Genomic DNA, 27,937 nt, shown 5'->3' on the forward strand with positions numbered 1-27,937 from the left:
TATAAAATTGCATAATGAATTGTCAAATGCATAATGTAATTCCAAATTGCATTGCCATTTGAATTTTGCTACATATATGCTTCCATAGTTTAGGGTTGTATTCTAGCGCTAGGTCCAAATGTGGATTAGCAAGTAAACTAGCTCCAGTAGCTACCGCAGGATAACAACAAACAGAAGCTTGCTCTGGCACGAGCTTTGAGTACGTGCACGTGCACGAAGAGGTCACGCGCGGGGGGAGGGGGAGTGCAGTACGACCGTTTGATTGACGTACTTACTGTCCAATGCCACTCGGTGTTTCTGAAAATCATTGGCTGGAGTTTTTCGAGCCCTGCCCGTTCCACAGATGATTAACTTGTTTAATTTTCATTTCAGTAGGCTACTTCTAACTAAGTGGTTTTAAGTGTCTTTTTGTTCAAGGTGGAGGTACGAGTTATAGCAGTCCCTGCATCAAGTGCACCTTTTGAACGTGTGTTCAGCCATGGTGGGCTGATAATGTGACCGCATCATTCAGAACTCAGTGACAAAGTACTGTCAAATTATTTTTTTTGCAAATGCAATGCATTGTAAGTCGATGTATGTTGCGAGGCAGCAAGATTGCTACCAGCTTTCAGGCTTGTGTATTACTATTTCCCCTTCCTACAGTATGTGTATGTGATATTACTTTTGAAATATTCTTTTTTTTCATATCTGATGCCATGTGTTGCAAATAATATTCTACAACATGTAGGGAGATTGAGTGATTGACTTTAACTGTTGTCGTATACAGCTACCTAGAGGTTCTATTTGATTCTGTTCATAGGTTGGAGGTAATGATCATAAAAAACATTTTCAAACTATGCACATAATGGTTTTGGAATTTTTCGAATAGTGTGAGTTATTGTTATTGTTAAGACATTGTTATTGTTAATGTTGAAATAAAACTCAACTTATGAACAACTCTCTTTACCGATTTTTAAATGTGGAAACTGGGTTAGATCATCATTTTTGTATGACTTGACTTGTGACTTGCTTGACCTGAGCAATGAGTTGACTTGTGACTTGCTTGATTCTCACCACAGTGACTTGGGACTTGCTTGAGACTTGAAGGTTATGACTTGAGACTTACTTGTGACTTGCACATGAATGATTTACCCCCACCTCTGCTATCGGCCCATAGATCTGCTGTGCCAGTGCATTGAGCAAGTGAAAGACTGGATGTGCCGAAATTTCCTTCAGCTAAATGAGGATAAAACAGAGATAATTGTATTTGGTGCTAAAACGGAAAGGCTTAAAGTAACCCAACACCTTCACTCTCTGTCCCTGAAAACCTCAATCAAAGCCAGAAACCTAGGGGTTATCATGGATTCTGATTTACATTTCGAAAGTCACATCAAATCAGTTACAAAATCTGCATATTATCACCTTAAAAATGTAGCAAGACTTAGAGGGCTCATGTCCACCGAAGACTTACAAAAACTTGTACATGCCTTTATCACTAGGAAGCTTGATTACTGCAATGGTCTCCTTACAGGTCTCCCAAAACAAACTCTAAGGAAGCTTCAGCTTGTTCAGAATGCTGCTGCTAGAGTTTTAACAAAGACCAAAAAATTTGAACATATTACACCAATTCTTAAATCGTTACATTGGCTTCCTGTAGGTCAGAGAATTGATTTTAAAATCATGTTGCTAACCTATAAATCCCTACATGGTTTAGGCCCAAAATATTTAACTGATATGCTTCCACTATATAAGCCTTCTAGAACACTAAGATCTTCTGAGACCAATCTGTTAATTATCCCCAGAGTAAACACGAAACATGGGAAAGCAGGATTTAGTTACTATGCAACAAATAGCTGGAATAAACTCCCTGAGGATTTAAGACTTGCCCCAACTCTGAGCACCTTCAAAACAAGATTGAAGACTTTTATGTTTGCTTTAGCTTTCTGCTCCTGAGTTTGTACGTGTACCTTTATTTTACTAAAATGCCTTTTTAACTTTCCCTTTATTTTCTATTTTTACCAGAAAAATACATGATCTGATACCAGAGAGAAAGGTTGCTGGGCTAGAGTCCTAGAAGCTGGATTAGAGTCCTAGAATATTGTCCTTTAGGTCGGGTTGTAGTCCCGACTTGGGTTCCAGAGAGTCTGTTGATCTGATCTTAAATAACTTTCAATTTAATTTTCTCACTTTCTTAAATACATTGCACTTTCAATTTTACTTACTAAAAAGCCTTTTTTAACCTTCTATTTTACTCATTTCTTTGCATATGTTTTCTTTTACTTATCTATTATTTTATTTTATTGTATAACAATGTTTATATGTGAAGCACTTTGAGTCTGCCTTGTGTATGAAAAGTGCTATATAAATAAAGTTGCCTTGCCTTGCCTTGCCTATTCATACGGTTCATCTACGTCACGTTTTCTGGATCACCGCCATTTGCTTGACCGATCTTGCCAAGTATGGCCGCCCACACCGCTCATCTTAATGTTAGAGAGAGACAGAGATAAAATCGATTTTAGGCTCAGATCCTTATTTGTTACCCTTAGTTCTATGTCGTATAGGCTTCGCCTTTTAAGGCTATCGCTATTGGGTTATCCATAGGCGTGAGCCGTAGCACTGAAAAATTTGTAATCCCCGCCCACCAACAGCGTGGGCCTCACTTACGTCCGCGTGCGGCGTGCCTCAACGACGTCCGCATTTCGCAGATATAGTCGGGCGCCGGCAGACGGTCTGCTCCGAATTTTCTTCAAGACGATCCTGTAGCATACTGAAGTAAATAAATAGATATTATGGACTCAACGGCGAACGGCATCTGTAAGACATGTAACGCGGGTTACATCTTGCTGTATGGCGGCCATGAGGTGTGCGAGGGCTGCCTTGGGCATGAACATGCCGCCCTGCCTGTGTCTGCATTATGCTGCAATACCCAGACAGCGCAGAGCCGACACTGCCGCCGCCATTGCTGAACGGGCCGACGACTTTACTGTCCCGCTCGACGATGCCCTCTCTCTCCTTGTGAGCTCGGAGTCAGACGACTCCGACCGCGACGAGGAGGGGGCGTCTCCCCCGGCTTCCCCTCTCCGAACGGAGAGGCCCGGGGCAGCAGCATTGCCCGCCTCTGCCGCCACCTCCCTTCCAGTGGTCGGAGCTTTGGTGGCAGAGCTACCGGGCATTATTGCCAGGGCAGCCGCAAACCTTGGCCTTGCGGTGCCCATGCCTCAGGGCCCCCAACGCCCGGACCAGCTACGTGGCATCTGGGGGCTCGAGGCTGCGACACGCCCCGCCCGTCTCGACCCGATCTGGCCGATGTTTCACGCCATCAGCCCGTACTTCAGTGGGGCTGCGGCGGAGCCCGGGAGGCTCGGTGCCCAGGTGAAAACATTTATCCAGGTCACGAAGACGGAGAGTCTGACAGACCGGGGTTACAGGGCGGTACCGCCGCTGGATCCCGCTCTGTGTGCTGTCTTTGGAGTGAGGCCGGGGCTCAGCAACCGCTTGCTCACTCCCAAAGACAAGCTGACGGCCAAGCTTACAGAAAGAGCGCATCGGTGTATGATGCAGCAAGAGGCTGTTATGAATAACATCTCCAACATGGCGGTTGACCCTCATCGTCTGGCCGAACAGGCAGTCGACTTGGTGAAAACCGCCGGTGTCATCCTCTGCCTCTGCTCCACCGGCGCGGTGGCAGCGGCCCGGACGGCAACATGGCAGTACCTCATACAGAGGAACCTGTGGCTGCAGCAGACCCCGGGCATCCCTGAGCCGATGAGGCGGCAGTTACTGGAGTGCCCCATCAGCCCGGACGTGCTGTTCGGGCTGTGTTTTTTCCCCACACAGTTAACGCCAGAGCCTACCGGCCCGACCATAACTGTTCCTCACGCATCTCCCACCACATATAGGCAGGCCGTCAATAAACCTCGTATTATTGATCGAGCCATTCATTACCTTTACGATGTCAGCCTCACCCGGCTTACCGGCCCCGCTCGCCTCCATCGCAGGCTGCGGCGAGCGGCCAGCAAAGGCTTCGGGCAGCGGGCTCATGGGGCGATGTCCCGCCCCACAAGCGCCGGCTATTACGGGGCGAGAGAGAAGCGTGTGACAGCGAGAAACACCTCTTTACTAAAGACGGCTGTTTTTTCCCCACGCAGTTAACGCCGGAGCCTACCGGCTCGGCCATAACTGTTTCGCCACATCTTCTGCTACGTATGGGCGGGCCGTCAATACACCTCGTGTCAATGGTCGAGCCAGCCCTTCATTGATTTTAAAAGGCAACCTCGCCCTGCTTACCAGCCCCGCCCACCTCCATCGCAGGCGGCGGCGAGCGGCCAGCAAGAGCCTCGGACAGCGGGCTCATGGGGCAATGTCCCACCCCACAAGCGCCGACTATTACGGGGCAAGGAAGGAGCGTGTGACAGCGGGGAACACCTCTTTACTAAAGACGGCTGTTTTCTCCCCACACAGTTAACGCCGGAGCCTGCCGGCACGGCCATAACTGTTTCACACGCATCTCCCGCCACATATAGGCAGGCCGTCAATAAACCTTGAATTATTGATCGAGCCAGACCTTCATTACCTTTACAAAGGCAGCCTCGCCGGGCTTGCCAGCCCGGCCCGCCTCCACCGCAGGCTGCGGCGAGTGGCCGGCAAAGGCCTCGGGCAGCGGGCTCATGGAGCGATGCCCAGCCCCACGAGCGCCGGCTATTACGGGGCGAGGGAGAAACACCTCTTCACTAAAGACCGCTGTTTTCTCCCCACACAGTTAACGCCGGAGCCTACCGGCCCGGCCATAGCTGTTTCACACGCATCCCCCCCCACACATAGGCAGGCCGTCAATAAACTTCGTATTATTGATCGAGCCAGCCCTACATTACTTTCCCCTCAGCACGTCATGCCTGGCATGACACGTGTGATGGAAAAACTACATGTTGTTACGTTTTTGGTCTATCTATGAACTTAAGTTTTGTTACTATTTTGTGTGATGCATATATTGCCTGCCTTCTACTCTCCTTATGGGTCATCTAAAGTGTGAACCTTCTAGGGTCGTGTGATGCATTTTTATTGCCTGCCTGTTTCCTTTGTTTTCGTGTGTTGCAAATCATCTGCCATGCAATCCTTTGATGTATGGGCCTGTTCCTCGAGTTCCTGGCTAGCGTCAACGAAGCAAAAGGGTTACATGGCATGGCCGCCGACCCCTCCAAATGGCATCCAGGGGAGCTTCAATTGTAAAGATAACCATCTGGTAAACAAAGGCTTTTGGTTTATTGGGGGACACACCCCCTCCAGAACCCAACCGAAGTGAATAAGAACTCATTGATTCGAACACTCAGTGGACTTCTCCCGAGCGTACCTTTAGAGTATGAAATAACACGCAAAGAGAAGCTCCCATCTGAGGCCTCAGATTATTGTAATGTTTGCCTGTATTATTGTTTGTTGATGCATGTTGTGATGTATCTTTGTTCGTACTTTTATTACAAATATATATGACCGCTTATTGTCAACAGTATTGTGTGCTTTTTGCATCTAAACATCTCATCTGTCTTAGACGCAAACTCTGATAGAGAAATTGCCACGACAATTTGGGTGCTCGACCGGGATACCTAACCTGAAGATCCCGTGAAAAATCCCTAGGTGTCTGCCAAGTCAGGTCTGAGGATTCGGTCTCAGTCCCAAAGCTCTACCTCGCCTCCAGGTGACTGTAACCAGACTTATGGGGTTGAGGAAAGGGTGTCTGTGGGGGATGAAGTAGGGGTTCTTCAGTACGGTATCCAAAGGAAAAAGAATTTGAGCAGGTGAGATCACAATACTGTTTAAAGCTTCCAAATAAAATCCGTTACAGGAACGGTATATAAATGTTTCGGTAAACGTAAACTTATATCTGAACTATAGGCCTCGTTCAAGGAAACTCTGTTATAGGAACATACGGTAAAGCTCCGGTTCTGTCAATATATATATGGTTATATATGTAACAGAAAGGGCAGCTAGGGTCTGTCGGGGAACGGTAAAAAGGGAAACCCGTTGAAGCGCAGTTGGTGTTTATATATATATATTAGGGCTGTAACGATACACAAACTCACGATTCGGTTTGTATCACGATTTTTGACCCACGGTTCGATACATCCCACGATTTTTTGAAATTTAAAAAGCATTTATATACACTTATATACCAATTAACTTAATGTAACATTTAATAACGAATAATTTGGAACACTGAACAGATTTGAACAGAAAGAATACTATTAAAGTATAGCTAAATAAATAAAGAAATAACGTGTGGGAGGATGCTTTTTTCAACTGTTTGGTTGGTTTAGTCAAATATCCTTATTAGCACTTCTTATTAGGCTATGTAGCTTAAATAATGACATAATCAGGCCGTATAGAATGCAACATGTTTAATAGCCTAACTTTCAATAGATGGAGAAAAACCTGAATGTCATGAACGTCGCAATAACGAGGCGTTACGAGTAGCATATGTGTGTGCGCCAGAATGGCAATGTGCGTATGCGTGTGTGAGTGACGTCAGCGAGTGAGTGGACGAGCGAGGAGAGCGAGCGGTAGCGCGTGTGTCTAGTGAAGAAGCGAACGAGTCCGGTAGAATAAAGTACCCATCCTGTCCATAATCGGCGGCCGCTTCATTCCGACCTATAAGCAGACAAACTGCCAGTCAAATCACACAAAACACTAGAGGCGGGATCACACAGGCCCCCTCTGGATAAATGTCGTTCATATCGCATATGAGCACTTCGACGGCTGTGGAGAAATGCGATCCTCCGTAGCCACGGAGGATTGCAGTCGCCTACTTACGGCATCGATAAGAGGGGGCGCTGTCAGCAGACTATTATTTAGACAAATTATTAGCAAATTTCAATCGGACAATTTGACCGCAGAGTTAGAAAGGGCGTATCGCACTTCTGCCTTCTCACACCGCGAGACAGGATCGTGGCTTTGAGTATCGCGATTTTCGGTTTGATACGCGTATCGTTACAGCCCTAATATATATAAATAATAATAATAGGCATTCATTAATAGATGCATATATATATATATGTGTAGTAACAAGGAGGTTACGGTGATATTAGATAATAGTAACTAGTGTGTATGGATCTAAAAATAGATAATAGATCGGGAGAAACATTGTGAAACATGGCTCTGGAGAGTTTAAAATATTGGTATAAACTGGGCTTTCCTGAGATGGGGAGTTTTAGCTTAAAACGGTTGTTGAAGTTTTAATTATGTTGGTGTGCATTTTATTTGTGGGAAAGAGAAAGGCAGGATAAAAAAAAAATAAACAGCCAGGGACAGAGAGCGTAGAGAGTGTAGGAATTTTTAATCTCAATTTCACCCGAGATGTAGATCCGGACCTGGACTGCACCGGCGGACCGCGTGCGAATCCCCCTTCACCTCCACCGTATGACGACAAAGCCCAGACCGGCGCTCCATAATTCAACCTCTATCCAGACCTCACAACAAGTAGGAAGCACCCGCTAACAGCGCAACGGGTTTTATGGCAGTCCGGCATACGTTTTTCCGTGCATGGTGATCCATGACATTAAGGACATAGCAGAATGTCTCCCGGACCCATCTGCAGTGGGAGGGGAATCCCTCGCTACAGCCATTCTGGAAATGGCCCATCACCCATCGACGAAGTGCGCCAAGTCAAACTGGGCCTATGGTGGGGTCGCGACGTTCCCGGGAGAGACCAAGCTGATAGAATGTTCGTGGAGGCGCCGGACGGCAAGGACGAACACAGGAAAGTGGGGAAGCACAGAGACAGGCCTGCTTTACTTGTGGCGTCATGGAGCATTGGTCCAACGATTCTCCCAAACGAATCGACAAAGACAATGGAAGGGCCGGCTGGCAGTTCGCAGCTTCCAGTGAAGTGACTGTGAATCATCCAAGAGGCCGAGATGGAAGGGGGCATTCGCATTGACGGGACGCAGGAGAAGGCCAGGTCCAAGGAGGAGGTATGAGCACCATAACACAAACACAACAAACATGCAAAATGGTAGGCTCAGCGTCAAAACGCACACAAGCACCACATCCAAATGATTGTTGTATGGTTCTTATCAGCCTTACGCGACCTGATCAGCTAGATTTAAAGTGTCATTTGCACCGACATAGGCCTCACGGTTACCTCCGATGCAAGCCCCATGATACATGATTTTATTCACGGGACTTGCTGCAAGAGGGACCGGGGTCAATAGCTGACATACTGATAACAAACGCACACCATTGCATGCAGAACCAGCCAGAAATACAATACATGCCCAAAGATGATTTGCATTTTACTGCCAGAATGTCTTATGATGGACAATTAGCGGAGGTCGAGGAACTGTGGTTCAAAAAAATTATTGTAATACAGCTATGTTGATTATTGCTTTGAAATTAGAAGTTTTGCATGTTAACCGTAGCTTCTGACAAAGAAGTGAAGGTATTCTATAATCCCGACTCAGCCCCACATCTGTCCCTTGCAAAAACCCCCGACATGACATGGGCTGGATTGGGCCCATGGGCTGTCAAGGGGGGGGGGGGACGCATGTGATAGTATACCAGACTTGCATGGTCCTTAGGGACAATATTTCTACATATAATATGACTAATTTGGTCCTCCAAGGGAGAAGAACATTGCTAAAAATAAATACAAAAAAAAGAATTATATATGGTTATTTTAAACAACGGGCTATTGTAGACAGTGGATACTCGATTATTACAATCTATCACAACCAGTTTAATGGTCAACCATATCACACAGCCATGACATGACCCTGACTGACCCCGACTGACCCCAGACTGACAACGTGACGGGGACAACAGAAGTGTATTGCCTTATATTGAAAATGCTGATTTTTTATATTATGATATTTTGTTAATGTTTTATGGCCAAATGGCAAGAAGGTGAATTAATGAACGTATGAGAGAGATTGGAAGAAGTATGTGTTATGGAAGGAGAAGAGATAGATGAGAACATAAGGCAAGACAAGATAAGGAAAGGGTTGGGGAGAAAGATAACCCATCTGCATCGAGTTTTGTTCAAATAGATCCGGACCTGGACAACGCTCCTCCTCCTCCTGCTTTCAGCCCGACCAGTGGCCCAATCCAGTGCAAATACTCCATGTCACGACTCCACTACATCAGACTTAATGAAGTTACAGACCATGGGAGGCCCACCTGAAGAGCTACGGAACGGTCTGCTGGACGACACAAGGAGACAGTCCAGCAGGACCAACCGCACCAGAGTGGTGGCCTCCATGGTGCCTGTGTAGCCAGAAGGAAGTGGCCTGAACATTGAGACAAAGGAGGGTCTCAGAGACGGGAGAGACGTGGGAACAGGCACTTCAAAGGACAGCCCGTGATGCGGATGAGAGGCAGAAAGCAGAGAGAGAGGTGGAGGCGTGTCCAGGCGGATGGAGAGAAGAGCAGTGTACGGAAAGTATCGCACTAGACACAGCATTCACGCATATTACAAGAGAAGAGATCTAATGTGTAACTAGGACTGTGTATAAATTGTGTGATATTTTCTAAGAAGTATATCTGAAAGGTTTGAAAGTCATCAGGAAAAGTGGTTTGAAGAAACATAGACAAGTAGAAAAGTTGAAGGTTAAAGAAATGTGCTAGACAGAATCCAAATGTACGACAGCGGTATAATTCATTAAGGCACAAAACGTTATGCTACAATGTTTTTCAGAGTTAAAGTAGAGGGTTTTTGGTGCGCTCGCAACAGCAAGCCATGCTTACAGGCCTGGGCTTTCCCGTATTATGGTAAATTGACACAAGGGAAAGTCCATGTGTCAAGAGGGGGGATGGGGAGCCCACAACAACAACCTTGGGTATACCAAAGCAAACCAAAGGAAATAATTACTCAGAAAAAAAATGAAACAAACCCCATTTTGGTCCCTCAGAGACATCATGAAGAACAATTGGAAAGAGAAGAAGAATACTGTTTAATTTTTGGGTTATACTGTGTGTTATTAATACTGACTGGATTGACAATTAATGTTTAGAGTAGTAAACAATAAGTGCTTGCCAACTACTCATGTGTTTGTAAAACGGAAGCAGCATTAAGGACGCATCTAATAAGAATATTTTTTTGTTTAGAAATGTTTTTAAAAGGTAGCCTTGTTTCTTTTTTTTTCTTCTTTTTTTTATGACTTTTGAATGTCTGGAAACAGATGACTTGATTTTGATGTTTATGCTGATAATTATCAAAAGGGGGGATTCCCAAAGAAATTATCCAGTGACAATGGTTCACATTTGGTGAACCAAGTCATCCAACAGAATTGACCCACGCAACCATTGTGCGTACCACCCTCGGAGTGGTGGGACAGTAGAGAGGGAGAGTGGTCCCGTAGAGAACAACGTCTACGGGACAACAAGCCAAGGCAACAGCAGATACGGCCCAAGGAAGGGCCACGATACATGGATTACTATCGAAGACGTGCCTGGAATTCACAAAGGTGGTTGGAATCATTCCAAGTCCTGTGGATCACAGCAAGGTAGCTAAGAGTGCTACCCAGACCCACGCCAGCCACTGCAAGCGGGCACCTTCACCAACAACAAAGGTCACTTCCGACCCAACCCCCTTGGCCGTCACTCCACACTGAAACCAGGGTGAAGTGCAAGTAACTCACCCTTACACACACAATCACGTCAGAACCAGGCCCAAAAGACTGTCTCTGGCCTGGGGAGAGATGGGGCCAGAATCGACATCATTCAGAATGGATGCCAGCCCTGGACCACTATCTGATGGGATTGATAGTGTGATGGAAGTTTAATTGTATTTTTCCAGGTGATGTTAGGTGATTTTATACTACCTTATGTAAAAGCGAACGGTGGTATAAATTATCTGTACTTGGAGGCCATGGTCGGACATAGTAGATTATGAACATATGCATGTTGTGATTAAGTGATAATTTTAATCCTGAAGGTTGCATCATTTTGTGATTATAAATAATCAAAGGGGGGATTGTGATGGAAAATCTACATGTTGTTACGTTTTTGGTCTAGCTATGAACTTAAGTTTTGTTACTATTTTGTGTGATGCATATATTGCCTGCCTTCTACTCTACTTATGGGTCATCTAAAGTGTGAACCTTCTAGGGTCGTGTGATGCATTTTTATTGCCTGCCTGTTTCCTATGTTTTCGTGTGTTGCAAATCATCTGCCATGCAATTCTTTGATGTATGGGCCTGTTCCTCGAGTTCCTGGCTAGCGTCAACGAAGCAAAAGGGTTACATGGCATGGCCGCCGACCCATCCAAATGGCATCCAGGGGAGCTTCAATTGTAAAGATTACCATCTGGTAAACAAAGGCTTTTGGTTTATTGGGGGACACACCCCCTCCAGAACCCAACCGAAGTGAATAAGAACTCATTGATTCGAACAGTGGACTTCTCCCGAGCGTACCTTTAGAGTATGAAGTAACACGCAAAGAGAAGCTCCCATCTGAGGCCTCAGATTATTGTAATGTTTGCCTGTTTTATTGTTTGTTGATGCATGTTGTGATGTATCTTTGTTCGTACTTTTATTACAAATATATATGACCGCTTATAGATAGATAGATAGATATATACTTTATTAATCCCGGGGGAAATTCAAGTATCCAGTAGCAGCCGAAAACACACATAAAAACAGTGCAGATGGATGTGCAAAAATACAGATATAAATAAATATAAATAAATAAATAAATAAAATGTCCATTGTTGTTATCTATTGTCCTCCCTGCCTTTACTGGGAGCTGTTGTACAGTCTGATGGCCAGGGGGACGAAAGAGTTTTTTAGTCTATTAGTGGAGCTGGACTGGGACAGCAGTCGGCCACTGAAAACACTCCTCTGCCTGGTGAAGGTGTCATGCAGAGGGTGGTGGGTGTTGTCCAGGATGGACAGCAGTTTGTCAAGGGTCCTTCTCTCTGCCACTGTCACCAGAGAGTCCAGCTCTGTTCCCACTACTGAGCCAGCACTCCTCACCAGTCTGTCCATTCGACCAGCGTCTCTCCTCCTGCTGCTTCCTCCCCAGCAAACCACAGCATAAAAGAGCACGCTGGCCACCACAGACTGGTAAAACATCTGCAGTAGTTTTTTGCAGATGTTGAAAGACCCCAGCCTTCTTAGGAAGTACAGACGGCTCTGCCCTTTCCTGTATAAAGCTTCCATATTTGCTGTCCAGTCCAGCTTGTCGTCCAGCTGCAGTCCCAGATATTTATAGGTCCTGACCACCTCCACATCGACCCCCTCGATGGACACGGGTAGGAGATGTGGTTTCTTCCTTCTGAAGTCCACCACCATCTCCTTGGTCTTGGAGGAGTTCAGCTGCAGATGGTTGGACCTGCACCACCTCACGAAGTCCTCGACCAGGCTCCTGTACTCCCCCTCCCTTCCATCCTTGATACAGCCAACTATCGCAGTGTCGTCTGAGTATTTCTGCACATGGCAGAGCCCAGAGTTATGCTGGAAGTCGGATGTATACAAGGTGAAGAGGACGGGAGAGAGCACGGTGCCTTGTGGTGCTCCGGTGCTGCTGACCACAGTGTCTGACGTGCAGCCCTTCAGTCTAACGTATTGTTGTCTCTCTGTGAGGTAGTCCGTAATCCATGTAACCAGGAGTGGGTCCACTCTCATCTCTGTCAGCTTGTCTCTCAGCAGGAGGGGGCGGATGGTGTTGAAGGCGCTGGAGAAATCAAAAAACGCGATCCTCACAGCGCCGCTCTCCCTGTCCAGATGAGAGTGGGCCCTATGGAGCAGATAGAGGATGGCATCCTCCACGCCCACCTTCTCCTGGTATCCAAACTGCAGTGGATCTAGTGCGTGGTGTACCTGGGGTCTAAGGACATGGAGCAACAGCCGTTCAAATGTCTTCATAATGTGTGATGTTAGTGCTACTGGTCTGAAGTCACCCGGCTCCCTGGGGTGTTTTTTCTTAGGAACCGGGATGAGACATGAAGTCTTCCAGAGCACTGGGACCCTCCCCAGCTGCAGGCTCAGGTTGAAGAGATGCTGGAGTGGCTCCCCCAGTTCAGCAGAACAGGCTTTAAGCATCCTTGGACACACTCTGTCCGGGCCTGCTGCTTTCCTTGGATGAAGCCTCCTCAGCTCTCTGCTCACCTGATCTTTGGTGATGGTGGTGTGGAGGGGGGTTGAACTGTCCATGGGTGTGGAGGGTGGGGGTGGGGGTGGTCTGCAGTCTGAGGTGGTGGAATTGGGGGAGGTGATGGACATGGTGTGGGTGTGAAGTGGACCATCGCTGGTTGTGGGAGCTGGAGTGTCAAACCTGTTAAAAAACAGGTTTAGCTGGTTTGCTCTTCCAGCATCCCCCTCTCCTGTAATGCTGCCCTTCTTCTTGCAGCCTGTGATGGTTTTCATGCCATCCCAGACCTCCCTCATGTTGTTATGCTGCAGCTTCTGTTCTACCTTCCTTCTGTATTCCTCCTTCGCCTCTCTCAGTTGGACCTTGAGTTCCACCTGTATGCGCTTCAGCTCGTCTCTGTCACCTTCCTTGAATGCCCTCTTCTTCCTGTTCAGGATGTCCTTGACATTGCTGGTGATCCAGGGCTTGTTGTTGGGGAAGCAGCGTACTGTTTTGATAGGGACCACAACGTCCATACAGAAGTTCAGGTAGTCAGTAGTGCAGTGTGTGACCCCCTCTATGTCCTCACCATGTGCTCCCTGCAGCACGCTCCAGTCAGTACATTCAAAGCAGTCCCTCAGAGCCTCTGCTGCTTCAGGAGACCATTTCCTGAAGGAGCGTTTGGTCGTAGACTGTCTCTGGATCTGTGCTTTGTACTGTGGCAAGAGCAGGACCAGGTTATGGTCAGACTTTCCCAGTGGGGGCAGAGGAGTGGCAGTGTAAGCTTCCCTCACGTTGGTATACAGGAGGTCTAATGTCCTGTTCTTCCTGGTGGGGCAGCTTACAAACTGGTGAAAGTCTGGCAATGTGGAGTCCAGTATCACATGGTTGAAATCCCCGGAGACAGCGATGAATGCGTCTGGGTGTTGTGTTTGCAGTCTCGCGATTGTTGAATGTATGACGTCACACGCGGTCTCTGCGTGCGCCCGCGGAGGGATGTAAACAACAACAGCGATGGCGTGGGAGAACTCTCTTGGTATGTAGTACGGTCTGAGACCTACCGCAAGCAGCTCGATGTCTCGGTCGCACACGATTTCCTTCACCGTAACATGCCCCTGGTTGCACCATCTGTTGTTGATAAACAGCGCGAGTCCCCCTCCTTTGCTTTTGCCGCTGCGTCCACAGTCTCGGTCCGCTCTCACTGTGGTGAATCCAGGTAGATCCACATTAGCGTCCGGGATGTTCTGGGTTAGCCAGGTTTCAGAGAGGCAAAGTAAGCTGCACTCCCTGAACGTCTTGTCCGTCCTCACAAGGGCAGCCAGCTCGTCCGTCTTGTTGGTCAAACAGTTCACATTCCCCATCACTATCGACGGAACCGAGGGCTTGTACTTCCACCGCTTAGCCGCTAGCCTAGCCTTCACCTTCGCTCCGGCTCTGCAGCCTCGGCGCCTCCTCCTCAGCTGCGCAGGTATGGGGTGGAAAAAGCCGTTACGTCCCATTGTTTGGAGCGAAAGCAGTTTCTCCCTTGAATAAACAAGATGTCCATCGCTTTGCTGTCCATGACAAGTCAGTGTATCCATATAATATCTATAGATCTACACATATAAATAGTTGATAAAGTTAAAAGTTTATAAAAACACACTTAAATTACTAAAAACAACGCAACACGCACGGAGCTACTGGATAAGCGTCCTACTCGCGTCGGCGCCATGGCAAAATTATTAATTAATTATTATTAATTAATTATTAATTAATTAATTATTATTTATTGTCAACAGTATTGTGTGCTTTTTGCATCTAAATATCTCATCTGTCTTAGACGCAAACTCTGATAGAGAAATTGCCACGACACACGTGGCGAGACGGCCGCTAAAATGAGCTCTCTGTCTACGAATGACACGCAGCTCGTTCACAGTGTCAGCAGTCTGCTGCCCATTCACAGTGTTATTCCTCCTCGCGTCCCAACGCTCAGGAGAGAGAAAGCTACACTCTTGTCACAAGCTGAGCAGGCAGGGCATGCCTCTGCTAATGACACACACACCCAGCCCTTTCGGGCAGAGCCCCCCATGGGCTGCGGGGAGGACTCCTCCGCTAGCAGCGGCGGCAGGGGCTCAAGCGTGGCTCGTTTCCATGACAGCCGCATCAAAACAAGAGGCTGCACAGGTGCTTTCGGAGCATTACTCAGAATGGCTGAACGCATGCTCCCTGGCCAAATGGATGGACAGGCTGATCAGCAAGGGTCACACCCTGCAGTTCACCTCCGTTCCGCCACGATTCAACGGGATTGTGGAAACAACGCTGTCATCCAAGGATCAACAGCTGTCACTTTTGGCAGTGCTCCAGCAGCTTCTAGCGAAAAAAGTGATTTCCAAGTTCCCTAAGGGAGAGGAAATGCAGGGATTCTATTCCCGTTATTTCCTGGTACCCAAGAATACAGGAGGGCTGAGACCGATTCTTGATCTAGCCCTATTCAACAAATGCATCGCGGAGAGGCCGTTTCACATGTTAACAATCAGACGAGTGTAGCAGTGTGTAAAGCCGGGCGACTGCTTCACCTCAATAGATTTGAAGGATGCCTACTTCCACGTCACAGTGATCCCCAAACACAGGAAATTCCTGCGTTTCTCGTTCCAAGGGTCACACTACCAGTACAACCGTCTCCCGTTCGGCTATTCTCTAGCCCCACGAATGTTTTCCAAGTGCGTGGAGACGGCTCTCCGGCCGCTTCACGCAACAGGAATGAGAGTACTGTTCTACTTGGACGATCTGCTTTTGATGGCTCGCTCCAAGGAGGAAGCAGCTATTCAAACAAAAAAGCTGGTGATTCACCTGTCGAATTTAGGCTTCACCATAAATTCGAAGAAGAGCTCCCCACTCCCCTCACAGTGTGTGATGTATTTGGGGGTAGAGCTGGATTCAGCTGTAATGAAATCACGGCTCTCACAGCAGAGGATGGAGACGCTGTGGTCTCTCCTCCGCCGCTGTTCCCCGGGCAGCGTCGTGACAGCCCTCTGTGTCATGAGGCTGCTGGGCATGATGTCAGCCGCTCACACATGAGGCGGCTGCAGAGATGTTTTTCTCGCCTGCGCATCGACCCGGTGCGCCAATGGCGGCGCAAAGTGACCATTCCCCTATCAGTGGGCCCCGATTTGACCCACTGGGGCGATCCCCGAACTCTCGCGAGAGGGGTGCCGTGAGGCAGAGCAACGTCACACATCTCAGTATTCACGGATGCTTCTCTGTCGAGCTGGGGAGGAACATGCGAGTTTCACGTGGTGGGCGGCGTTTGCCCCCCCCCCCCGTGACCATGCATATAAACGCATTGGAGCTCCTCACTGTGTTGAAAGTGGTCCAACACTTTGCCCCATTGTTGACGAATCAACACGTAATGATTCGCACGGACACCAAGGCGACAGCAGCATACATAAATCGCCAAGGGGGCGTGCGCTCGGCACAGCTGCTGAGCATAGCGAGACAGCTGTTATGCTGGGCGCACACGCACTTGCTCTCCATCAGAGCAGAGTACATCCCCGGTGTCCTGAACAGAGGGGCCGACATGATGTCGAGGGGGGGTCCCCAACCAGGAGATTGGACTCTGCACCACGATCTGATCAATCAGATATTGAGCGAGTTTGGGAGGGCGGAGGTCGACCTATTCGCCACACGGGAGAACACACAGTGCGAGCTGTGGTTCTCCCTCAGCGCGAAGTACAATCCTCCACTCGGGGTGGATGCGTTCGCTCACAGACCGTGGCCCAACACACTCCTGTACGCTTTCCCACCCGTCCCCCTGATTCCCCAAGTCTTGGACCGAGTCCAAGAGGAGCGGCTGTGAATGATTCTCATAGCACCGCAACGCACGAGTGCACCGTGGTTTCCCTGCCTCCAGCATCTGCTCTCGGGGCCACCGATGGAACTCCCTTAGCGGCGGGACGCTCTCTCACAGGCAGGGGGAGCAATCATAGATTACCCAGAGATCGGCCAGCGCTTGTGGGCCTGGCCGCTGAATGCCAGCGCCTAGAGGGTCTCGGCTTCTCCCAGGAGGTCGTACGGCCCATCCAGGTTGCCAGAGCTGACTCCACCAGAGCGTGTTACTCGGCTAAATGGGCGGCTTTCCAGAAATTGTGCACGGAGAGGGGTCGTGATCCCATCTCTTGCCCTTTGCCGCGTGTGCTCTCTTTCCTGCAGACGCTGATGGAAAGAGGGCTGGCCTTTAGCATGGTTAAGACGTACGCGGCTGCTGTTTCATCATGCCACGAAGGCTTCGGGGATAAAACTGTTTTTAGTCACCCCTTAATGAAGCGCTTCCTAAAAGTTGTGTGTGGAGAGAGACCCGTGACGCGCTCTCTCACTCCACAATGGGATTTAACACTGGTGCTGCGCGCACTGGTTAAAGCCCCATTTGAGCCTCTTTACCGGGTGCCCCGCAAGTTTGTGTCAGCCAAGACAGCTTTGCTGCTGGCCCTGACATCAGCTAAGAGAGTGAGCGACCTGTCTGCACTCTCTGTAGCCCCTTCTTGTCTTAGAATACAAGGGGACGGCAGTTGGGCAATATTATGCCCGAACCCGGCTTTTACACCTAAGAGTATTACTAGCTCGTTCAGATCGAGAGTAATAACACTCAATGGTTTCTCTCTCCCTCCTCATCAATCTGAGGAGGAGGCAACAGCCAATCTCTTGTGCCACGTACGCGCGCTTGCCTGTTATGTGAAGCGCACGGAGGCTCTGCGCAAATCTCAACAGTTATTTGTGCATTACAGAGAACATTCCCAGGGCCTCCCCCTGACAAAACAACGGCTGTCGCATTGGCTGTGTGATGCTATCACACAGGCTTATTTGTCAGCGGGGGCAGAGCCGCCTGAGACTATCAGAGCTCACTCGACCAGAGGAATCGTCCTCTGTCGCTCTGCAAAGAGGGATGCCTATGGAGGATATCTGCACACCAGCCTCCTGGGCTTCCCCATGCTCATTTTTTAGGTTTTACCTAAGAGACATCTCTATGACGCACTCAGTTCTAGGTGCTTTGTCAGAGTGTGACATTGTGTGACTATTCCCCTCGCATATTAGACAATGTGAGGAGGAGTCAAATATTCATGCTGAGAGCTCTTGTGTCTTATCAGACACATTGGAGCTGCTCGTTGATGACGTGCCGTTAGACGCATGACATATGTTATGCTACGTCTGACGCATGATACTAGCGCGTATTTAGCTTTGTTTCTGGTACTGATCGGGACCAATGAGGCATAGACTATATCGTGCTTCGCCCTTTAACCCAATAGCGATAGCCTTAAAAGGCGAAGCCTATACGACATAGAACGATAGTTACGTATTGTAACTCTAGATTCTATGAGTATAGGCGCAGCCTTTTAAGTGTCGGCCTCATTGTCCTTTAAATAGCTGAAGAAAAGCTGTTTATTGGGAGCAGAAAGTCCGCTGGCGCCCGACTATATCTGCGAAAATGCTTAAGTACTATATATTTGTGACTTCTTGTGAACAGTTTGTGGTGGGTTACTATCATTGATCGTTGAAATCAGTCATCAAATCATAGACGATAATTTCGCCGGGGACGCTTGGGACGAGTTTTCTTCAAGATTAATTTTGTACCCACAACAAAACCCGATTTTAATTATTATGGATTATTTTGGACAATGAATGAGGTATTAATACCAAGCAGAACATAGTGGGTCATATGTCAACGTTTTTTGTATGCATTTTATTCATTGGTAAGCTACATGGATATGCCATCTTTCAGAACCTTTCATTACCTGCACTAAAGAGAATATAAGAGCGCATCCTCATTGTTTGATTGTGGTCGTAGGTGTTATTGTTGGTGCTGAGTTACCACTGAAATTAGTGGGTCAGTGGGTGGGATCGGTCTTCAAGATGGCGGCGCAAAGCTACAGTGACGTCACCTGAACCAAACGAATTACATGTTTTGCAGTGATGCTCGATCCGACTACAATTTCGGATTTACAAAGAATTCGAAGACGATCGACTCTGAGGAGCAGCGAGAGGCGAGTTATTCGGCTCTTATAGCTTGGGGACAACCGACACCACCACCGCTGCACTTGCGGGGACTGCTGCTAGTGAAAGCCCGCCAACAGCCGACAGCTCAGAGGCCGCTGATGACGGTGACTCCACCTGCCTCTCTCTCCCGGCTAACTGGACCAGCCAGCAGTGGAGAGAATGGAAGTCCCGCAACACCTGGCTGTTTGTTAGGGATGGAAACTATTCGGCTTTCTGAAAAGGTCATTGGCATGCACTTATCAAAAGAGTGGATTAACATCGCCTGTCTGCATCATGGGCTTCTGGACCAACAGCAAAGGAAGCTGATCCCAGGCCTGTGTGGTCGCTTCTGTTTTAAGGTAAGGGCTCATCTGTATAAATGGATGCTAATCTGGGAGCTATAAACCCAAAATGCTCTATTATTCTGTTTTTAGTCATGTGAATATTCCTCATAATTATATTAATATTTCTATGAAAATTATTTTTTCTCAATAGCGCCCAGGTGATGTGACCTTATGACTCTAAATCAGTGGTGGATCGCTCGACTAAACAGGCTGATTAATACACACTTCTTTCGATTAGCTTTGAATGGTCCTTATAATAATAAATAAGTGAATATAAATAAATAAATAAAGTGTATATTAATTTGAAAACCAGAAGCTGTACTTCTCTGTGCAGTTAACGTAAAGGTTGCAGGGTCTTCTCTGTGCAGTTATCGTAAAGGTCGCAATATGGGCGTACGTAAAATTTAGCGGCTGGCTTGACCGTGGTTAGATTTGATGCGTGGGTGGAGGGTTGGATGTGATATGTGCTTATATGTGCTGACATAAGGCAAGTAGGCATACAGGCTTATAATAATTTGTGTTTTGAGTAAGTCCTCGCTCTGAGGCACACGGAACAGTGTTCCCCCCAGCACTGTATGTTTAAGGCGGCCTCCTTAACAACAATAGGGCCCGCCTCGACTACCAATGTATCGAAAAAATATATGTATACACATTGAAACGGCGGCAACTTGTGGTCGAATATATTATTGCAAACTGAAACCCTCACTGAAGACCGCAGGACCATGAAATAACAACACCCCCCCCCCCAACCTCCTGGGGGAAACACTGCGCAAGCCCCCCCCCCCCCCCCCCCCCAATATAACTGAGCCCCCCCCCGAAAGCCGCGGTATAGTTTGCATACTGCCTGCAGCAATACATACCGGGGAGCATAGGAGCCTTATTCTGAAAAAGGGTCCTATGCTCCCCACTGTTGCGGGGAACATAGGACCCTTTTCTGGAAAAGGGTCCTATGTTCCCCGCAATCTATCAACCTTTAAAAATATTTAAACTTTGACGCGATATTCGCGTAACGCCAATCAACGTTCAACAGCGTGGCCACTGAGTGACATGTGTAACGTAACAGCCAATTAGCGTTCAACCGGCCAACTCAGTGCAGTGCAGTACGGGGTGAACTGAAGCATGGAGGAGAAAGTGATTGTTGCCGTTTGCGACTCCCGGAGCTCTATATATAATAGTATATAACATAATATAATTGTATAGACAATATCACGGCCAAAAGCTCTGTGCGCCTCCGGATGGCCGTGGCGCAGGGGGCTCTCGTAGGGATTGGGCTTCTCGGGGTTTGTTTACCGGCATTGCTATGGTTTCCAGTCTTGTGTGTTAGTCTTAATACCAAGCAGAACATAGTGGTTTATTAGGTAGTCTTAGTTTATTAGGTAGGCCTACCTAATAAATCTTTGTCTAATCAATATTCATTCAATTCATTCACTGCCTCTTCCGTGATCATTACAATATTATGAATACAATAGACTGCGTCGGGTTCTCCGACGTCCCTCCCTCTTCCACAAAATGTAAAGACATGCAATGGTGATTATCTCGGCCGGAATTTGGCAGTAATGGTGGAAAAAGTAACAGACCGGGGAACATAGGACCAGGGCTGTACGCTTACTTTTTAAAATGGTAGCACTGGTGCTAGCAAGCAAAAAAATTCAGTAGCACAAAAATTATTTTGGTAGCACACATACTATAGTCAAAAAATAAAAATTATTCAGATATAACTATATGAACAGAATAGGACGTGTATATACAAAAGTAACACAATATGAACAAATTTAACAACAGTAAAGTGACAATGAACATATTAAATAGTAAAGTGACTATGAGAGCCTCTTTTAAAACATCAGCAGCCAGAAGTGGTGAACACATTCAACAAAATTAAGTAATTATTACAAATAAGACAATATAGACATCTTGGATTGGTCGTCAACCAGCCAATTGAACGTTTTTAACCACTTGGGGTTAAACCTGTACGTTTTCCCGTTGGCCGCGACGGAGTCATGGGGGGAGTCGGCTTCGTCCGAAGGTGCCGGTTCCGTGCTTGTGGTCGCCGAGTCGATCTTTTCCATACGTGGATTTTTTTCCAAGTTTCCATCTTTATTTGATGAAGAAAGAACTTCCGAATACAGAGAAATACCTTTTCATTTTTCTGTTTTGCTTAAAAAGTGAATTTCCCACGACCGTTACAAAGCCTCTTCCTCAACGAATGTTCGGGTCGGGAAATGTAGTTTTTTAGTAGTTCAGCGGAACTGGCGAGCCTATAATTCAAAATACATTTCCCTACATGCATCGCTCCCATCATGCTCCCACACACTCGCGCTTAGCAGTGCCATTGAAAGTCGTAAAGAAAGACGTATTTTTTTTCGGCACGGGTCCTTCTCACCCTTTCGCACCGGTGCGAGTGGACTTGTATTTATCTTCGCACGTTATATATTTTAATAGCAAATGCGATCAAAACTGTCGCACTGTACAGCCCTGAGGCCTGGGCTATGCAGAGGACCTCAGCCTGATATCAGAGCGTGTGGAGCAGGCCCAGGAGCTCTGGACCAGAGTCTGGTATCGGACTGTGTGTAGCAGGCCCAGGAGCTTTGGACCAGAGTCTGGTATCGGACCATGTGGAGCAGGCCCGGGAGCTCTGGACCAGAGGGGAGTTAGATCGGGCAAAGGTTGGTCTTAGGCTAAAGGCCAAGAAACTCGAGGTAATCTCCAACATCTTCCAGGACCATCCACCTCTTATGACAGCAGGGGGCATTGCTCTGAAGGAAGTCAATGACTTAAAATACCTGGGCTCTTGTGTTACCTTATCAGAGCAAGACCTTAAAGTGATCGCATGGAGGGCCCTGAACCACACAGCTGTGTAAGGAATTCCAACATCTTCCGAAACATCAAGCTAAGCTTCATCTATGCGACTGCACAGTCTGTTCCCTTTCATGGCTCTGAAGGCTGGATCCTGAAGCCCACCCTACAGAAGTCTCTGGATCGGTGCTACACCAGAATGCTGCATGCCATACTAAACATCAACAAGAACGAGCATGCTACCAACAAGCATCTGCAAAGGGCTGAGTGAGAAGGTAGCGAATGAGACTGGCCGGTCAGTACCAGAGACACCGGGAGCTCCAAGCCAGCAGCTGATGCTGTGGAGGGAACCAGCACACAGGCATCCATCAGGAGGGCATGGCGTGGAGGTAAATAAAGACGAGCGAGATGATGAAAGCTGAAGACTAATCTTAAAGGGGGCCTATTATGCTTTTCCGTTTTTTCCTTCTCCTATTGCGCTTTACATACGTTTTTCTCCGCGGCTTTCTTTTACTTCCGGTACATGGTGACGTAAGCATGTACTTTTGCTGGGAGTCAATAGGAGAGCGTCATCAATGACCTTTTGCTGCGTTCCTGGACACGCTGGGGTCGGGGAAATGGATCGTAAAACAAGCGTTTGAGTAGAGAAGTAGATGGACAGAAAGACATAATACTATTTATATATTATATATATATAATAATGGCTAGAAGGTGTTTTCTTGGTTGTGAAGGGACCTCTCCCTTGTATGGTTTGCCAAAGGCAGAGCCTTCACGTAGCCGTTGGCTAGATTTCATTTTTATCCCTATTCCACCGACTTTACCGAGCCTTTTTCTGTGTCGCCTCCACTTCACGGATGGCTGCTTCAGCAACCTGCGTGAAGATGACTCTCAACATGTAAGTAAACCTATACTGATAATAACAAAAGTGGCTGTGTTGTGTGTAATATAAGTTGGGGTAATTAACCCTACAATTTCCTACCATAAAATAATTCATTCTGTAACTAGCTGCTAGTCTTGTTGCGAGGCTGGTTCATCTTCCACAAACCTTTTGCGGGATCTCAAACTACAATTCTAAACTGTCTGTAAAATGAGAGCTAGCCTTAGCCTTATGTGAGGTGTTACTATAAGGTGGGTTAAATGGTCACAGTTCCTGTTTCAGATGTTGTTAGCTTGTACTGTGTAAAATAATTTTTCGTCGTGATTTATGTGTGATAATTTTAGCAGGACTGCAGTGCCCTTAATCGCCCCTTTCAACACGTCGGATGCCAGACTGACACGCCTCAGATTATATCGACGGGAACCCAAACAAATTCGCCGGTGGGAATGCATTCTGTGGGAATACAAAGTGCACGGTTGAAGTCGACATCAGGCGGCACACAGTTGTCCATGGGATCGCTAAAGGCACACGTAAGAAGCAAAGGTATGTAGCCACTAAGAGTTTTTAGTGACTTAGTATGCAGTCCATACAAAACTTTGTGAGCATCTTTTTCCTGTGTTTTCGGATGTTTTTTTTTTTTTGGTTTACCTAGAATCTGCAGTCCAGTAATCTATTTGAAGATTCACCCTTGCTGATGTTGCTAGAATATTGGCTATACATACATTCATGTATCACATACTTACTTTCTACTAACAATTTGATAAAAGCATTGGCTAAATAACTTCATAACCAAATAGGATATGGTTTATATTTGCAAATGGCTTCCTGCATTTGTGATGGGTAACCAAGGTTTACTCTGCAGTGTTACTCCATTACCAAGGAAAAAACTGCTAAATTATTATTTTCCAGTTTCTAATACGATTTGTTTCTGTTATTTGTAGCCATGCAGACACAGGTGTCTCCTGTCTGTGCAGACTTCGGAACAACCTCTCATTTGCCACACTCACTGCTGACTTCAACACCAATAAAGGGCCCAGGCTGGTGACCTAGCAAGAGACCACGGCTTGAGTTGGAGGAAGCGGAGGAGAGTGAATCCTCAAGTCATTCCACAGTCTAATACTGCGTTTTGCTCCAAAGAATGTGTTATTTCCCTTCATGGGAATGTTGTGCAGGTAATAATTTACACCATCTCGTAATTGTGAAAGCCATTGATTGGAATGATTGTCAGGCACACTCTGTGTTGTTTAATGGCGGTGCTTTTTTTTTTACCATAAGTTGTATCTAGCATCAATGCACCACAATGAAAATGCATCACAGGAGCAAGCTACGACTTCTGCAGTGCAGGCGAAGAGTGGGGAAGGTGTTGTGAAGGCCGTGAAAACAGATCCAACATTCAGTAAGTTTGTAAAATATAATCTTTAAACACACACACACACATCAGTTTACAGATTGTTATGGCTACATTCATTAGTATGTTAATGCTATATCTTCCAGACTATGTACATGACCTCATGAGGCTGCTCATGGAGGTTTTTGAGGACCCAACATCATTTGAAAAGGAAATGAAGACTATCCCCATCTCTCCAGACCTTTCAGCAGAATAGACACACTCTCCCAAGGCTGAGCTGGTTGCCCGTCACGTCTCCCGCTTCAATCAAGAGGTGGTCTGAAGCCTACGAAGTCACCAGATGGGAACTGCTGCCATATCCGCGGCACCACACATGACGGGATGACGACCCGACAACTATGTCCTAAATATCCCCAACACCAGCTTACAAAGCTGCGATAGGCAAGATGCCTGAAACGCCTAAGGGACAAGGAGCGGAACTTTCTGTTAAACTGTTTTCAACAATAACCTCTTATAGGCTGGGCCTATACTGGGCAGCCCCCACCTCCAAACGAAACCAACTCTTTTTGAATGGTCTGACCATGCTCAACATAAAAAAATAGTTGGCTTCGTTAGGAGGTGAGGGTGCACGGTAAGGCCCTGTAGCTCGCGGCCTTATAGTTTGTTTTTCTTTTAATGGTAAATTGATTCAAATCACAATTATAATATTAATAGTATAATATTGCTTTGGTTTTGTTTAGTGGGAGCTTACAGCCAAAATGACTTACTCTTCATCTGTTGTGTGCCTCACAGGTCCATAATCATACTTGTAGATATTGTAGATATTTTGTAGACTGTATGTGCTTGTGTGCATGTTGTGTCATGCGTTATCGATTCTGGCACTTGGCTCATTCATCTTAGTACCTAATAAATACAAAAAGACAAAATAACTACTGTGTAAAGTGACCTTGACATCACTGAGTACAACATGACTGCATCGGACAATACAGATTCAGGAAGCAACATCTGTTTTCCAGTCATACTTTTATTTTTTATTTTTTTTAAATCACTCCTTAGTTCTACATAACAATGATTGCTATTGTAAACACATGGCTGAGACAACAGTGAACAGGTGAGATTTCTCGTAACTGGTATTGCTGAAGCAACATCTATTCGAGTAGGATTGTTATTTACAAAAAATGTTATCACTAATGAATAACAAACATGGTACAGTTGGCTGGAACTAACAGTTAACAGGTGAGAATGATGAGATTACTCGTTTTCCATTACAAGTGGACTGATATTACTGTTGCTATATGGTAGAGATGATCTAAACATGCAATATAGTTTACTAGAAGTTAATTATAAGGTTTTGTGATGATAGTGGTAGGCTACTCATCTTCTGAGGATATATATATGTATATATATATATACATATATATATATACATCCTCCGAAGATGATGGATAGATTACATGACATCGTTCTCAACAAACTGTAGCTTAGCCTAAAGCTCATCAGTTTTACCTTTGGGATTACTCTACAGCAGACGTTCTTCACTTCGTTGGGCATAGTGGCACAATTCCCACAGTTGCACCTAGGTAGTAGAGATGTTACGTTATAACGGTGTATTTTGATGGACAAAAGTAGTCAACAATATGCCATGTCGGGACATAAAAAGCTTGTTACGGACCCTTGAAGAGTACGAGTGGTCTACTAGCCGCAAGCTAAGTCTGAAAAGCTACGCGAAATACATGATAAATCACGTGTCTGTATAATAGCATAAACAAAAACTTACCACTGTGAAATGTCCTGGTCCATTCTACGACTAAAATCGCGCTCGTCATTAGCGTCGTCTGCTCCATTATCGCTTTCGGGGTCCAACTCAGGCTCAAATTGGTAAGGTAGCACTGAAGCCATAGACAGAGTGACAGAGTGCCTGAAGAGACGTCAGCACCCTATCAGCACCAAGATTCTAAATGCCTCAAAATTCTAAGCAACAGGGTGTTTCACATAGGGGTTGTAATTCTCATAAAGTATGAGAAAAAAGAATGTGCTAGACAACCCTTTATTTTTGTAAATCAATTATATGAGGTCAAACAAATTAAATAATGAACAGTAAAAAAGGGCATAATAGGGCCCCTTCAAGACAGCCTATCAAAAGCAACCACTGCCTCTATACAGTATTGAGCAGGATATTTCTAAAATGTGGATACAAATTGAGCGAAGAATGCATTTACTAGTATATGGTGTAATATCCTTGTCGTGGAAATATCAATCATAAATATAATATAAAATTATATACAAATTATATTAACCTTGTTTATATAATTACCATTCACATTAAAAGGAACTGTATACATTCTCACTGTACCTCAAGATACATCCCTTCCTCTCTCTAACTGAGAGAGGTTAAGATAAGCCCCCTCCACACGGAGCCGAAACGGTCAAAAACGATCCGGTTTCGTTTTATGCGGTTCAGGAATATCTCCGTAAAGACGGAGTCATTGCGAAACCGCATCGAGCTGTAGAAACGCTGTAGTAAATATCAAGGCGCTGGTTCTCCACAGAAAAAAGTGGAGCGCATCAAGCCTGCGCACTATATACAAACATTCAGTCACAAGGAGACTCAACCTTTTCAATTTAGCAGAAATACTTTTGAATGTACAGTTAGTAATTACTATTATCAAGGGGCTTTATTTAAAGCTACAAGAAGAATACAAATAAAATAATAAATCAAAAATTCAATGCCACTCTGACGTCCCCAAGCTGGTGGGGGGCTAATGATGTCATCGTTTGCGTTTCAGGCGTCCACATAAATCCTAACACGAAACCGCATAGGTCCGGATAGATTAGATGTGTGACTGTAGGCTACTGCTGCCTGTCTTGGCCAGGTCAGTTGAAGAGATGTTTAATCTCAATGACATATTCTTCTGTTGAAAAAAACAACATGAACATCTTAAACTCTCACGCCAGATAGCCAATGTACAATCCGAAATCTTGCCCTCACACACCCACCCTCCCTTCTCCCTCTCCCCCTCCCCCACACAAGCCTGTGCTTTATTTCCCTTTAGTTAGGTAAGTTGCTGCCTTAGCTGTTGTTACTCTTAGTTTATTTCACTAATAAGGTGCTTCTGTAAATGAACACAATTTTCAGCTGTTTGTTCTTATTCTTTTCAACTAACCAATAGTAGTTGCCATGCATTTTTAAAATGTCAATGCACTTTGACAGTAAAAGCTATTGAATAATTGTTTTGTATGCATAGTATACAACACTTTCCATGGAACAATTACCCCTGTAACCCATAAATTGACTCATTTTATAATGTAATCAAATCATCGCATACTGGCTGCTTTCAGAAACACTTGACCATATCCTGACATTTGTAACCTGAAAATCTCCTGAATAATACTAACCCTGAGGTAGTATTTTCTCCGTAGGAAATTTAAATTACCTTAAATGTGAATGAGGAGTAGAAAGTCTGTATTTCTCACACCACTTGAGTGGGTGTGTTGATGATGCTTCTGCAAGACATTGAGTGGCCCCCTAAATGA

General features: G+C 46.1%; 1 protein-coding gene and 1 long non-coding RNA gene across 2 annotated transcripts in view; one reads left to right on the forward strand and one right to left on the reverse strand.

The window, feature by feature from the left end:
- Positions 1-27,937, reverse strand: part of sgcz (sarcoglycan zeta) — a 676,366-nt gene that overhangs the window by 125,526 nt on the left and 522,903 nt on the right. The window lies entirely within an intron of this gene.
- LOC115539851 (uncharacterized) lies at positions 23,324-25,349 on the forward strand. Its single transcript, XR_003976048.1, has 4 exons — positions 23,324-23,598; positions 23,997-24,227; positions 24,331-24,451; positions 24,550-25,349. It is a non-coding gene; the product is annotated as an uncharacterized LOC115539851 (long non-coding RNA).

This window comes from Gadus morhua, chromosome 3 (assembly GCF_902167405.1).
Source record: "Gadus morhua chromosome 3, gadMor3.0, whole genome shotgun sequence".
Taxonomy (NCBI): Eukaryota; Metazoa; Chordata; class Actinopteri; order Gadiformes; family Gadidae; genus Gadus; species Gadus morhua.